Source organism: Humulus lupulus, chromosome 3, assembly GCF_963169125.1.
Source record: "Humulus lupulus chromosome 3, drHumLupu1.1, whole genome shotgun sequence".
Classification (NCBI taxonomy): Eukaryota; Viridiplantae; Streptophyta; class Magnoliopsida; order Rosales; family Cannabaceae; genus Humulus; species Humulus lupulus.
Window position 1 is genome coordinate 184,846,914 of NC_084795.1, and position 16,364 is coordinate 184,863,277.

The following is a 16,364-nucleotide window of genomic DNA, read 5'->3' on the forward strand; positions in this document are numbered from 1 at the left end:
TCGTGATACATCTTCGTGGAACCCGGATGAAGCGAGTATGGCGTAGTGTGAGACTCATCCAGTATCTCTCATCTGATCTTCTCATCTGCTGGAACACAAATCCGCCCCTGATATCGAAGCATACCAGTCTCAGAAACGGAATAATCCTTAGCTATCCCTGCTAGGACTTGCTGCCTCACTTCCTGCAACTACGCATCCACCATTTGTCCCTCCTTAATCCTTTCCAGCAGGGTCAACTGCAAGGTAATATTAGCTAACTGGCCCACCACCAATTCTATTCTTGCTCTGTTCATTTCATCTGCTAACTCCCTCGAGATCTGGGTGGAGCTATACAATTTCCCTGGGCCCCTCCTTCTCAATGCATTTGCCACCACGTTGGCTTTCCCTGGGTGGTAAAGAATATCACAGTCATAATCCTTAACCACCTTCAACCAACGCCTCTGTCTCATATTTAGATCCTTCTAAGTGAAGAAATATTTCAAACTCTTGTGGTAAGTGTATATCTCACACTTCTCCCCATACAAATAATTCCACCAAACCTTCAGTGCGAATACCACTGCCGCCAGTTCCAAATCATGAGTAGGATACCGCTGCTCATACTCCTTCAGCTACCGCGATTCATTGGCTATAACTTTCTCATTATGCATCAGCACGCAGCCGAAACCCATTCTCGATGCATCACAGTAAACCACAAACTTTCCTTCCTCCGAAGGAAGACTCAACACAGGTGCAGAAATAAGCCATCGCTTCAACTCTTGGAAACTGTTCTCCCACTTCTCTGACCAAACAAACCTCTTATTCTTCCTCATCAATTCTGTCATTGGTGAAGAAATCTTTGAAAACCCCTCTACAAACCGTCTGTAATAACCTGCCAACCCAAGGAAACTCCGCACCTCAAAGGCGTTCCTTGGCCTCGACCAATCTCTTACTGCTTCTACCTTGGACGGATCCACCTTGATCCCTTCTGGACCAACTATATTCCCAAGGAAAGTCACCCCTGGCAACCAAAACTCATACTTCTTAAACTTGGCGTATAACTGATGCTCCCTTAACCTTTGTAAAACCTATCGAAGATGCTGCTCATGCTTTGCCTCTGAACTGGAGTAAACCAAGATGTCGTCGATGAAGACAATGAAGAACTGATCCAAGAAGTCCTTGAACACCCTATTCATCAAATCCATAAAAGCTGCCGGGGCATTGGTCAAACCGAAAGACATGACCAAGAACTCATAGTGCCCATATTGCGTCCGGAAGGCTATCTTTGGTATATCCTCATCTTTGATCCTCAGCTGGTGATAACCATATGATAGATCAATCTTTGAGAACACCATCTTTCCCTGCAGCTGATCGAACAAGTCATCAATCCTTGGTAGAGGGTACTTATTCTTTATGGTCAACTTGTTCAATTCTCGATAGTCTATACACATCCTCAACATTCCGTCCTTCTTCTTAACAAATAACACTGGAGCGCCCCATGGTGAGTAACTAGGTCTGATGAATCCCAGATCCAAAAGCTCCTGCAATGGTATCTTTAATTCCTTCAACTCAGGTGGTGCCATTCTGTATGGTGTCCTTGATACTGGTTATGTCCCTGGTGCTAACTCAATCTCAAACTGGATCTCCCTGCGCAGTGGCAACCCTGGTAGATCCTCAGGAAATACATCCAAAAACTCACACACCAATCTGGTCTCCCCCGGCCCTGCTAGCATAAACCTAGTAGTATCCACTACACTGGCCAGAAAACCTATGCATCCTCCCTGCAACAAGTCTCTGGCTCTCAACGCTGAAATCATGGGTACACGGGGTCCACATACCGCACCCACAAAAACAAAAGGATCCTCTCCCTTAGGCTCAAAAGTCACCATCTTCTTCCTGCAGTCAATGGTAGCCCCATATCTGACCAACCAGTCCATCCCCAAAATCATGTCAAAATCCTCCATGTCTAACTTAATCAAATCCACCGAAAGTTCCCTGCTATCAACTATCACTGGCAGTGCCCTAATCCATCTCCTAAAAATTACCAGTTCCCCTGTAGGCAATAAAGTCCCAAACCCTGCAGTCCGATATTCACTAGGTCTACACAATCTATCAATCACTTTACTAGAAACAAAGGAATGTGTAGCACCAGAATCAATCAATACAGCAAAAGGAGAACCAGCGCTAGAAAGTTGACCTGTCACTACCAAGGGACTAGCCTTGGCCTCTGCCTGAGTCAAGGTGAATACTCGAGCTGGAGTCAAGCAATCCACCTTCCCTGCTTCACCTTTCTTCACTGTTGGGAAGTCTTTCCTGAGATGCCCCACTATTCCACACACAAAGCAAGCCTTGGCTCGGCACTTGCCCATATGGCGTCTTCTACACCTCGGGCACTCCGAATAGGTCTGCCATGCCTCGCTGCCACCCTGACGGCCACCCTGTCCACCCTGACCCCTCCTATCAGGACCAACAGCGGTCAAAGTGTTAGGAGTCTTTCTCTTGAAGTCACTGGGGCCTCCACCCCTACCTGTCCCCGAATAAGGAGGAGGCACCACTATGCGGCCCTCACGCCTCACCACACTTTCCCTCCAAATATTTTTCTCCACTTCCTCAGCGGTAAGAGCCTTCTCAACGGCCTGGGCATAAGTTGTTCCTCCAGGTACCGTTGTAATCCTGACATCCCGGGCTATCATAGCATTAAGCCCCCTGATAAATCGATCTTGCCTAGCAGCATCAGTAAGATCTGGTGCAAACTTCGTAAGCCTGTCAAATTTTAGGGCAAATTCAGTAACAGTCATATTGCCCTGCACCAAACCCACGAACTCATTAACTTTTGCTGCCCTGACGGCAACATTGTAGTATTTTTGACTGAACAAGTCTCTAAAGCCTTCCCAACTCAAAGCGGTAACATCCCTAGTCTGCGTTGCCACTTCCCACCAAATGCAGGCATCTTCTCTCAACATATACGTGGCACAGGCCACTCTTTCATGTCCCTCTATCCTCATGAAATCCAGGATAGTAGTAATCATAGTCAGCCATTGCTCGGCCTTTAGTGGATCTGGTCCCCCCTCAAAGATTGGAGGTTGCTGCTTCCTGAACCGCTCATATAACGGCTCCCACCTGTTCCCAACCTCCCCAGACTGCATAGCTGGTACCACTGCAGGTGGTACAATAGGGGCAGCGCTCCCTGATGGAGCCTACTATCGCAATAGGCGAATCTGTTCATCCTGGCTCTGTAATCGAGCCTGCATATCTGCCATGAGTTGCTGCCAGTTCTCAGGGACTGGTGGAGGAATCTGGCCCTGGTCATCACCCCCGGTCCCAGACCTAGTGCCGGCTAGTCCCGTAGATTTTCTTGGATGCATAGCTATCCAAGTCAATCTGCAATCAATGACTCGGCAGTTTGACCATGATGACAGGGTAAAAATTTCTCCAAAATCCACCAATGGAACATAACCAATCACAAACAATCAACATATAGGCATTTATCCACATGCACCGATTACTAATAAGCATGCCCCAAACTCATCACACAATAGTTATGAAACAAACATTCATCCATACACAATATACAATTAATCATCCAAATATTCATTTACATGCATGGCGATGCTAATAAACATGCCTCAATATTCTCACACAACAGTCAAGGGTCAGGCCCTATCAGTATCTCATGCTTCCTATTAATCCAATAAATAACAACATTTATAATTCATTTCAGGCATATAAGCACATATACACATTACCAAACCCTGAACCGAGCTTGTCTCTAGCAGCGAATGTCCATGTCCAGCTATCTTTAGAAACCCTTAAACCTAGGACGCTCTGATACTAAGTTATAACGCCCTGGATAGCCAAGACTGCTACACTGTGTACTTATAAAGGTGCAGGACTTGCTAATCAAGTCATTAATTTCAAAACGTGTCACTAAACATGTATGAGCTAGGGTTAAAAAGGTTTTGGTCTCAAAAGTTTCACTTTATATATTTAAACAGTTTTATACATGGGATCCCAAAAAGAAATAAAGTTTAAAAGTTGGTTTACTGAATCTCTAAAATACAGACAACCATCAGCCATACTAAGGCAAAATAGACATTTTTGGATCTCGCGTCCCTGCCTAAACCCCAACCGTGGCGACTGAGCAACTGGTCATGTACATTCAGCTCGCAGAGCTCTCTAAGTCAGGGCTGATCAAGCTTGCCCTTGCCTTTACCTGCAGCACGTAACAACCGTGAGCCAAGGCTCAGCAAGAAAACATAATGTGCAACACAAACAACAATAACAAATAGTCGATTCTTTAAGCATGATCAATGATTAAATATTCCACATTAACCACTCAGCACCTACTCAGAATCAAAGATGCAACTAATCACAAATAACATTCAAGTCTCATAGTAATCAGGTCACATAATAATCAGGGCTGACAACTTAGGCCGCACCCTCTGTTTACCCCCACTAACTCTGGCCCGCTTAAACCGAGCTCAGTGCATAATAAGCTGTCCTCAGCTACCAATGGCCAAGTCACACCCTTGGCACTCTTAGGTCGTTGGTTCACTGTTTACATGGCATAATACCATCCTTTCAAATATACATATTAGGGAGCCTGTAGTCCCATTACAAATACACAACCGGGTGCAGTTTTCTTACCTTTAGTTTTTACGTTCACAGATTACGAGCGACACTCCTCGAGCATGATCTGTTCCCGAGCCTTAGCTTTAACACCTAGTCACAACCAAAGTACTAGATCCCATTAATATCTAAATAAAGGTTTCCGGGTACAGTACTAGCTTCCGAGACATCAAATTCCACCAAGCACGGTGGGGAGATCAATCCCGAGCACCCTAGGCTAGATTCCCGCGCCCAAAATCCCCAAATATTCAAGAATGCACCTAAGGGCTGCGGCCCGCACCTAAAATAGAGCCCAGGGCCCCCAGCAAGCAGACACGCACCGTGGCCCTGCCCAAGGGCGTCGCGGTGCTCTCCCCTGGCCGAGCCTCCTTAGCTCTCTTGCTTCGTAGGGCCGCAGCACTCTAGAACAGAGCCGCGGCCCTTCCCATCGTGCACAGAAAAACCACCATTTCTAGCATCCTAACCCCATCCAAAACCATTCCAAAGCACCCTAACTCAAAATCCATTAATCACAAAAATTTTATCATGACTCTAACAACATAATCCAACAGAAATTCAGCCCAAAAACCTACTAAAACTCCATTTTGATTCTCTGAAACCCAACAGCTCTGAACACCAAAACCAGTCATGCAAAACTCAAATTTTAACCTCTGAATACAAATTGAAGCTTACCTCTTTTGCTGAACCACCTTCTTAACAAATTCCTGAGCTAAAATCCAAGCTTCTCAGCTTAATTCAACCCTTAAACATCAAAACCATAAGCTCCCTTAATTCCCAGTCAAAACTCAAAATTCAAATTCTCAGAGATATCATTAAGCCCTTACCTTAATCTTGGTTGAGTTCCCTTAGCTGAGCACTAGATTTAACCTACAAGTTTCCAACCCAAATCACTAAATTCCCAGCTGATTTCCTTTGAATTTTCTGTGTTTTCCTTGAGAGAGAAGAGAGAAGGAAGAGAAGAGAAGAGAGAAGAAGAGCTGAGGTTGGTTTTTGTTTTTTTGTACCCCTATTTTTCATTAACTTAGTCTAATCCTAATCAGTTAAGTCAATCCCGAGTCTCGGGATGCCAGAAACGTCCCCGAGGGCAAAACGGTAAATTTCCCCAATATTCCCGCCTAAGCTTTCTATCCTCAAATATATCTCCATATATTTATTTCCATAAACCCGATAGTCTAAATAACTACCTGATACCTGAAATACCCCTTGACTTGTCCAAAGTCAAATACTAAGCCCCGTTGTGACTTTTCCCGCTATCTAGCTCCCTAGGATCGCCTCAAGTCTCTCACTGCAAATCTACCCACATAATAATGTGGTTCTCACAGGTATAACATTTAACCAGATTTACATTCAAATAATCATACAAGCATGCATTAAATCAATAAATTCACTCATAAGTCAATTATTCCCTCCCGGCACACTAATCAGGGCCCTTAAGCCATATTAGTGATTTTGGGTCGTTACATCATCTTCCTCCCCCTGACGAGTAGGAGTAGATGAAGACAAAAAATAGGGTGTGTTTTCCGTGAAGGTAACATCAATGGAGACAAGATATTTGTTAATAATGGGAAAATAACACCTATACCATTTCTGAAGACAAGAATAACCAAGAAAGACACACTTTAATGACTTAAAATCTAATTTGGTGACGTGTGGATGAACATCTCGAGCAAAACAGATACTACCAAATATCCTGGGGTCAACTAGAAACAATGACTTACCAGGAAATACAATTTTATATAGGATCTCACCATTAAGAACAGAGGATGGCATGCGATTGATAAGAAAACATGTTGTGGAAACGGCACCGGCCCAAAAAAATTTAGGAACATGCATTTGAAAAAAGAGGGCTCGTGCAGTTTCAAGAAGATGTCTATTTTTACGTTCTGCTACACCATTTTGGGATGCAGTATCAACGCAAGAAGTTTCATGAAGTATGCCATTAGTAACCATATAAGAGTGAAATAGAGTAGATGTATATTCCTTGGCATTATCACTTCGCAAAGTATGAACAGAAACAATAAATTGATTTTTAATCTCAGCACAAAATGCACAAAATATAGAAAACAAGTCAGAACAATTTTTCATTAAATATAACCAAGTTACACGAGAATAGTCATCCACAAAAGTAACAAAATACCTGAATTCAGGTTTGACAAAATAGGAGAAGGACCCTAAACATCATAATGAACTAATTCAAAAGGAGCACTAGCACGTTTATTGACTCGAGGACTTGAACTAAGACGATGGTGTTTGGCAAATGGACACGACTCACAATCTAATGAATACACCTTACTATATTGGGGAGAAAGTTTCTTAAGCAAAGGAAGGGATGGATGGCCTCAAAAGCGGAAGTGACACTTGAACAAGCATTAGAAGTTGGTGGCAGTGGATCAAGAACATACAGGCCGCCAGATTCATGTCCTTTACCAATAATCTTCTTCGTCATAAGATCTTGAAATAAAAAATGATCGGGAAAGAATGGATGTAGTAATTTAGAATACGAGTGAGTTGGCTAACAAAAAGCAAATTAAAGGATAAATTAGGTAAGTGTAAGACTGATGACAAAGTAAGCAGAGGTGTAGGAGTAATAGTGCCAGATCCAAGAACAGAAGATGGTGGCACATCAGCTAAGGTAACAGTAATAGTGGAACTATGAGATTGAAAAGTAGAAAAGAGACTGGAATTACCTGTCATGTGATATGTGGCACCAAAATCAATGACCCATTTTGAGGATGTAGAAAGAAGGCATGCATTAGTTTTACCTAAATTAGCAATAGCAGTGACAGAATGAGGGGACGACTTAAGTGATTCCTGGTACCGTGAGAACTTGGCAAATTCATCAGCATAAATAGTAGGCGATTTTTCATATGCATCACTAGTGATTGCAATATTAGCGAACTATCTTTGCTGATTTTTAAATTGCAACTTTCTACACTCAAATTTGGTGTGACCAGGCTTTTTACAATAGTTGCAAAAAATTCCTCTAGAATCTTATGTTCGATTGTAAAATCCTTGTGCATTTCCCCCTTTGTGTCCACTTGAGGTAGAAGATCTCCTAGGCACATTACTATTACTGCGACTTACCAAAGCACCAGTAAGTGGAACAGATGGAGTAATTTTAGTGCAGAGAACGTGACTAAAGACATCTTGCAAAGATGAGATATCAAACCTAGAAAGAACTTATGTTTTAGCATAATCAAATTCAAGGGAGAGCCCCGCTAGAAAGCTCATGATAGCTGATAAATCTAGGAATTAGAGTTATTTTTATGCGCTTAAACTTGTAATTTTATCAAGAAAGAGTGGGTTAGAGTGTTTTATAGAGTCTTTATCTTTGTTTTGTCAAATATTAAAACATAATAAAATAATATTATATACTAGTATTTTGCTGGAAAAATATATCCTTAAGTGTAAAATTCTTATTTTGGTAGGTGGTGGTGGAATTTTGGTCATTTGGAAAGAGATTTAAGTGTTAAATGGTTTCAGCAGGAGGGAATGCTGCAGCATTTCAGCAGCATGACGTACTGCCAGCCAGCCTATTTGGATGACCCACGTGGACACTACTTACCAGCTCACTTTGGGGATTATTTAAACTGGGCTGCTTGGTAAAGAGAAGTGCTTATTGGGCTTCATTTGGCCTTGGACCCATTTATGGTAAAGGGGACAAAAAGACAAAAAAGGAATTAAAAGGAGGAGAAAAGGAGGCCCACGTGACATTAGGGAATGAAGTCACCTAGACCAAGGGGTATCATCTTTTCCAATTAGGGATACACGGCAGAGAAGAAGAGGAGAAACTCAGCCGCCTGTGCAAGAAATACCCCCATTTTGGGCAGCCATTAAAGGAGGAAAGAAGGGAAGAGAGAGGATTGGAAGGAAGAAGACAAAAAGATAAGGGTTATTAGGGGGATACTCCTTACTATTCTTGGCTTGTTTTTCTTTCCTTTCTATATTGGAACTTAATTATTTCTTGCAGTTATTTTGATTATGGATGATTACCAGCTGGGTAATTTTGTGTTTAAAGTTATGAACTAATTCTCTTAAAGTTGGGATAATTAAGGAACCTTGTTATGCAATTGTGAAACTTTGCTATTGATGCTTAATGCTAATTGAGGTTTATTCATTCAAGTAATCTTCATGCTTAATATTTACTATTGCTTGATCACCTTTAGTAAATGATTGAAATAATTAAGATTGCTAAAAAGGATTTTAATTATTAGAAAAAAGACTTGAATGGTGCATGATTAAGTTCTTTGATTTTAATTTTGTGAGGGTATAGACATATATCTTTGCCTTGCATAATCTAATAGAATTGGTGCTTGATAGGAAATTCTCGAAATTAAATTAACTTAGACATAAGTAATTTAATTAGAGAGTTAAACCCATTTGATTTCGACAGAAGCTTATGGACTTGATTAGAATTCTTGATTAGTAAACTATCAGGAATGCCGCAGCATTTTCATAGCATTGCTTCCAGGAATTGCAAAACAGGGGGAATTAATTATCCTAGCTTACCATTTCATTATCAACTGATTTTCCTATTGCCTCCCATTAATTTAGACTTTAAATTCAGCTGTTAGTTATTTTTAATTGGATATAAAAAAAGTCAACTTCCAATTTAATTTGAGTTTGGTTCTTTTATTTTTAATCTTTTTGCTAAACTTTAATTTCACAATTTTAAGCTTAAAAACAATCCTTGTGGATACGATATTGGGTTCTTATCACCTTATTTCTTGTTGACAGTGTACACTTGCACTCACATTAAATTTTGCACAACAAGTTTTTGGCGCCATTGCCGGGGATTGTTTAAAGTCATTTATTGTGAAATTAAGTATATCGCAATTTGGTTTCAACTGTTTTTTTTTTTTTACTGACTTGGGTGATTCTCGTGAAATTTCAAGTTTATACAGTGTATGAACGAGAATCAAGACCCTGAACTACTTCCCATTGATCTAGAAATCGAGCGTACCTTTAGAAGAAGGCAAAGAATACAAAAGTCAAAAAGGGAAGTAGTATTGATGGATGCTGAGCAAGGGGCTCAACAAGGAGCTGCCCAGAGGGCAGCAGATCTATCAGGAGTCGCTCATGATCCACCAGTGAATATAGCAGGAGTTGCTCAAGATCGAGTAGCTCAAGGGGGAGTGGCCGCCAACAACGAGCAAAATGCAGTTATTGTGGCTGATGACAGAGATCGTGCTATCAGGAAATGTGCTCTCCCCCTCTTCAATGAGCTCAATCTAGGCATCGTCAGACCAGAAATTCAGGCAGCCCTATTTGAATTGAAGCCAGTCATGTTCCAGATGCTTCAAACTGTGGGTCAGTTTAGTGGGATGCCAACAGAGGATCCTCACATTCACCTTCGCTTGTTCATTGAAGGAAGCGACTCTTTCAAGCTGCCCGGAGTGACAGAGGATGCATTGAGACTAAAGTTGTTCCCATACTCCTTGAGAGACAAAGCCAGAGCTTGGTTGAACTCTTTGCCTTCTGATTCTGTGAGTACTTGGCAAGAGTTGGCTGAGCGGTTTTTGATGAAGTATTTTCCTCCCACTAAGAATGCCAAGCTCCGCAACGAGATTACTTCATTTCAGCAACTTGATGAAGAATCTTTATATGAGGCATGGGAGCGGTTTAAGGAGTTGTTGCGCAAATGCCCTCATCATGGCATTCCTCATTGCATTCAAATGGAGACATTTTATAATGGTCTAAATGCCCACACTAGAGTGGTGGTTGATGCTTCAGCGAGCGGGGCTCTTCTTGCTAAGTCCTGTAATGAGGCATATGAAATACTTGAGAGGATATCCAACAACAACTATCAGTGGCCTACTTCTAGATTGTCTACAAGAAGAAAGGTGGCTGGTATTCATGATGTAGATGCCATCACTTCTTTGGCAGCCCAAGTATCCTCTATTTCTAATATGCTCAAGACAATGAATATGGGGATGAATCAATCAGTGGGGCAGCCTATGGGGACACAGTTTGGGCAAATGGAGAACATTTCTTGTGTGTATTGTGTTGAGGGTCATACTTTTGACAACTGTCCTTCCAATCCAACAGCTGTGTGTTACATGGGGAACCAAAATAGGAATAGCCCTTATTCTAATTCCTACAACCCATCATGGAGGCAACATCCCAACTTCTCATGGAGTAATTAAGGGGCTGGGCCTAGCAACTCTTCTATGCCTCCAAGACCAAATTTCCCACCGGGTTATCCCCCACAAGCACCACAACAAAGGCCACAACAACAAGCAATGCAATCTAGCTCTCTTGAGAACATGTTGAAGGAGTATATAGTGAAGAACGAAGCCATGATCCAAAGCCAAGCTGCATCATTGAGAAACTTAGAAAACCCAGTTGGGCAGCTAGCTAATGAGCTTAGAAATAGACCCCATGGTACATTACCAAGTGACACCGAGAATCCAAGAAATGGGAGCAAAGAACATTGTAAAGCAGTCACTTTGAGAAGTGGGAAGGGGTTGGAGAATTCCAAGGCCAACTCTGGGCATGAGGGTGAGCCCTCTTCAATCCAAATAAATGAGGAAATTCAAAAAGACATTGAAACTCCTAGTGTAGAAAAATCTGCCTCTGCCCAGAATGCTGCAGGAATGCCACAGCATCAGCTCCCAGACAGCTCGAGTACAAGGCAGCCACCTCCATTTCCCCAACATTTTCAAAAAAAAAGTTGGACTCTCAATTTAAAAAGTTCCTAGACATCTTGCGGCAGCTACATATTAACATTCCCCTTATTGAAGCCCTTGAGAAAATGCCCAACTATGTAAAGTTCATGAAAGACATCCTTACAAAGAAGAGAAGATTGGGGGAATTTGAGACAGTGGCTCTTACTAAGGAGTGTAGCTCATTCTTGCAAAACAAGCTGCCACCGAAGATGAAAGGTCCTGGGAGTTTCACCATTCCATGCACCATTGGTAACTCTTATTGTGGCATGGCTTTATGCGATTTGGGTGCAAGCATTAATTTGATGCCGATGTCTATTTTCAAGCAATTGGGGATTGGAGAAGTTAGGCCTACTACAGTTACTCTTCAGTTAGCATATAGATCCCTTGCTCATCCGGATGGGAAGATTGAAGATGTATGGGTAAGGGTAGACAAATTCATATTCCCTGCTGATTTTATTGTGTTAGACTATGAGGCAGACAGAGAGGTGCCCATTATCTTGGGGAGGCCGTTTCTTGCGACAGGAAGAACTTTAATAGATGTGCAAAAGGGGGAGATGACTATGAGGGTCCAAGATGAAAATGTGACTTTTAATGTTTTGAAAGCTATGAGATTTCCTGATGAGGTGGAGGAATGCTCAGTTGTTTCAGTGGTAGATTCTTTGGCATCAAGGGAATTTGAGACGAGTAATGTTGGTGATCCATTAGAGAGGGTATTGGTGTTTGATTCACACAATGAGGAAGACGAGGAGGAGTACTTAGCTTGGTTGGAGGTTAATTCTCAAGGGTTAAGAACAAGAAACCGATTTGATTCATTGGAGTTGTCGTCTAGGGAGTTCAAAGCTCCTAAACCATCCATTGAAGAGCCACCTGAGTTGGAGCTGAAAGTTTTTCCATCGCATTTGCGATATGCCTATTTGGGTCCATCATCCACTTTACCTGTTATTATTTCAGCGGAGTTGAGTCATGATCAAGAAGAAAAGTTGCTCGAAGTATTGAGACAGTTCAAAAAGGCCATTAGGTGGACCATTGCAGACATAAAGGGTATTAGACCTTCTCTATGCATGCATAAGATTCTGTTAGAAAACAATGAAAAAGGGTCTATTGAAGGGCAAAGAAGGCTAAATCCTATCATGAAGGAAGTAGTGAAGAAAGAAATCATCAAGTGGCTGCATGCTGGCATTATTTATCCTATCTCTGACAGTTCATGGGTGAGTCCTGTGCAGTGTGTACCTAAGAAGGGTGGGATCACAGTGGTGAAGAATGAAGACAATGAGTTGATTCCTACTAGAACAGTGACTGGATGGAGAATATGCATGGACTACAGGAAGTTAAACAAGGCCACTAGGAAGGATCATTTCCCTCTTCCTTTCATTGATCAGATGCTCGATAGACTTGCCGGGAGAGAGTACTATTGTTTCCTTGATGGGTACTCTGGTTACAATCAGATAGTAGTGGCTCCAGAAGATCAGCACAAGACTACATTCACTTGCCCCTATGGCACCTTTGCATTTAGAAGAATGCCCTTCGGTTTATGCAATGCTCCTGCGACATTTTAGCGATGTATGATGGCGATCTTTACTGATATGGTTGAGCAATTTCTAGAGGTGTTCATGGATGATTTTTCAGTCTTCGGTGATTCTTATGATGATTGTCTGAGTAACTTTTCTAAGGTGTTGAAGAGATGTGAAGAGACAAACCTAGTACTTAACTGGGAAAAATGTCACTTTATGGCTAAGGAAGGTATTGTTTTGGGGCATAAGGTATCTAAGCAAGGGATTGAAGTTGATAAGGCAAAAATTGAAGTTATTGAGAAGCTACCACCTCCTAATTCAGTGAAGAACATTAGGAGTTTCCTTGGGCATTCCAGTTTCTACAGAAGGTTCATCAAAGACTTCTCTAAGATCTCCAAACCACTTTGCAATCTTTTAGAGAAGGATACACCTTTCCACTTTGATGGAGCATGTTTGAAGGCTTTTCAAGAGTTGAAAAAGAGATTAATTTCAGCCCCTATCATTATTGCACCGGATTGGAGTTTGCCCTTCGAATTGATGTGTGATGCTAGCGATTATGACGTTGGGGCTGTGATGGGGCAGCGAAGGAACAAGGTGTTTCACTTTATTTATTATGCCAGCCGCACCTTGACAGGAGCTCAATTGAATTACACTGTAACTGAGAAGGAGCTACTAGCCATTGTCTTTGCTTTCGACAAGTTTCGTTCCTATCTTGTGGGAACTAAAGTGATTGTCTACACTAATCACTCAGCCATAAAGTATTTGATTTCCAAGAAGGATGCAAAGCCAAGATTGATTCGGTGGGTGCTTTTGCTTCAAGAGTTTGATGTTGAGATTCAAGATAGAAAAGGGGTAGAAAACCAAGTGGCTGACCATTTATCAAGAATGGAATATGAAGAAGAGTCTAACTCTCTTGTCCCCATCAAAGAAACATTCCCCGATGAACAAGTGTTTGGGGTTAACCATTCTCATGAACTCCCTTGGTTTGCTAATTTTCCTAACTATTTGGCTAGTGGGTTGATGCCACTAGAGATGACTAGCCAACAAAAGAAGAAATTCCTACATGATGTGAGGTCTTATTTTTTGGAGGAGCCATTTCTATATAAGCAATGTGCGGATCAGATGATTAGAAGATGTGTAGCAGAACATGAGTTTGAGGGTATTCTGTTCCATTGTCATGCATCTCCATGTGGTGGTAATTTTGGGGGAGTGCGCACTGCTGCCAAGGTTCTCCAATCAGGTTTCTTTTGGCCTTCTTTGTTTAAGGACTCTTATGCTTATGTGGTAAGATGCGATCGTTGTCAAAGGGTAGGAAATATCTCAAGGAGAAATGAGATGCCTCTTACTAGTATCCTTGAGGTTGAGTTGTTTGACGTGTGGGGTATTGATTTCATGGGCCCCTTCCCACCTTCATATGGCAACTTGTATATCTTGGTGGCTGTTGATTATGTTTCTAAGTGGGTTGAAGCCGCTGCCTATTCGACTAATGATTCCAAGGTGGTCATGAGGATTTTACACAAGCATATTTTCACTAGATTTGGCACCCCAAGGGCTATCATAAGTGATGAGGGAACCCATTTTGTGAACAAGGTGTTGGCTAGTTTATTGGCTAAGTATAGTGTGAAGCATAAGGTGGCTACGACATACCATCCTCAAACCAATGGCTAAGCGAAATTGTCTAATAGAGAAATCAAGGGTGTGCTTGAAAAGGTAGTGAATCTGAATCGCAAGGATTGGTCTAAGAGGTTGGATGATGCTTTGTGGGCCTATCGAACAGCATTTAAAAATTCATTGGGGATGTCTCCTTATCGCCTAGTGTTTGGAAAAGCATGTCACTTGCCGATAGAACTTGAACATAGAGCTTATTGGGCACTCCAACAACTCAACCTAGATTTGCAACTTGCAGGGGAGAAAAGAATGTTACAACTTGATGAGCTGGAAGAAATGCGGTTGTTTTCATATGAGAATGCAAAGCTTTATAAGGAAAAGACCAAGAGGTGGCATGACAAGCATATACAGCCCCGTTCATTTGAGGAAGGGCAGCAAGTTTTATTGTTCAATTCTAGACTCAAGTTGTTTCCTGGGAAGCTCAAATCTAGGTGGTCGGGGTCGTTCACTATTACTAAGGTGTATCCTCATGGGGCTGTGGAGTTGAGAGGAAATGAAGGAGGTGAATTCAAGGTCAATGGGCAAAGGTTGAAACACTATTAGGGTGGTGAGGTTGAGCGCAACAAGACCTCGCTCACCTTAGTTGATCCTTAAAAAAAATCATGTTCTTGAGCTGTTGTGCTTAAAGTTATATCTGGAGAGCAGCAAAACAAAATATATATATAGTATTCTATTTTTGTTCTTGTTTTTCACCTTTTCCCTTCATGGTCTATGTTTACCGAGTTTTTCGGAAACGAATACAAACAGAATAATAAAAAGATAAGAACTGTAGAAGTGCAGGAATATAATTAGACAAACAGGTTTTTTACGTGGTTCAAGCATTAACGAGCCCTAGTCCACGAGTCGATGTTATTATACTTGTAGAGAATTACAGTAAGATGGCTGGTGTACAAGAACATCACACACTCATAGTGTTTCTCTCGGGTTCTCTTGAAGAAGATGAAGCTAGAGAGATTTTAGCAGAGTTCTTGCTATGTAATTTGTTGGTCGTCCCCTCTATCATAAAATGAGGGGGTTTTTATAGCTAGGGTTTTTTATTAGGGTTTTACTCTGTCCCCTGAGTCTTAATTACACCAGCCATAAATAAGGGATACAATTACTGTCGTAGCATGGCTATAAGACTCTACGCAGGTATAATTACATGAAAGTATGGGAACTACCAAATGGCAGCCGCCTTTTCCAGACAGTCAGCGGAACAGTAGGCGAAAAGGCACCTTTAGGCGTGCTGGGATGTGTGCGGCCTTGACCTGTCAGGCGTGTCAGGCGAGATCCTGTGTCAGGTGAATATCATCCCAACTATGCCTCCTCCGTGACTCGACCACTTGGTCTTGTTCCGTGCGAAGCACGGAACCGTATCCGCGAAGATAACCTGAAGAGCTTCTCCTGGAAGGACCTTCCCCGAAGGACATCCCTTCGGGAGTCCGGGAGAACTAACGAGCTTCCGAGTCGCGGTTGTTTGAAGGAGTGTGCTAGACACTACACGGGAGAGGCGAAGCCTTTCTGTCCATCCGCGACCACTGGTCACTCTCCGTGAAGGACTTTAATAATTCTGCTTCCCGAAGGCTATCCATCTAAACGCTATCCGGAAGTCTGGATAACATTTACCCCCCAAGGTCACGGAGCTTGAGAGGTCCGGGAGCTTGTACAGTCCTCCGGGTATTTAGGTCTCTAGATTAGACGAGGGGTCACGTCCTGTGTTCCTGGAAGAGTTCCTTTTTCCCGTCTGATTGTTAGTATGAAAAAAGAAGGAAGTTTCTTCTGTTTGATCTCAAGTACTCAAGTATGGCGAGGGCCACGCGTCATGCAGGGACTGGTTCTGCGACCGAGACGTGCGCGTGAGGTGATTGGTTGAGTTCGCGTGCGTCAGACGTCTAAGTGGTGATTTGACGGTATTTAATGGTACGCTGGGCCT

General features: G+C 42.2%; 1 non-coding gene across 1 annotated transcript; it reads right to left on the bottom strand.

Annotated features, from left to right (window-relative positions):
* Positions 1-10,157: 10,157 nt before the first annotated feature.
* On the bottom strand, positions 10,158-10,264 carry LOC133827659 (small nucleolar RNA R71). Its single transcript, XR_009890310.1, has one exon. It is a non-coding gene; the product is annotated as a small nucleolar RNA R71 (small nucleolar RNA).
* Positions 10,265-16,364: the final 6,100 nt, after the last annotated feature.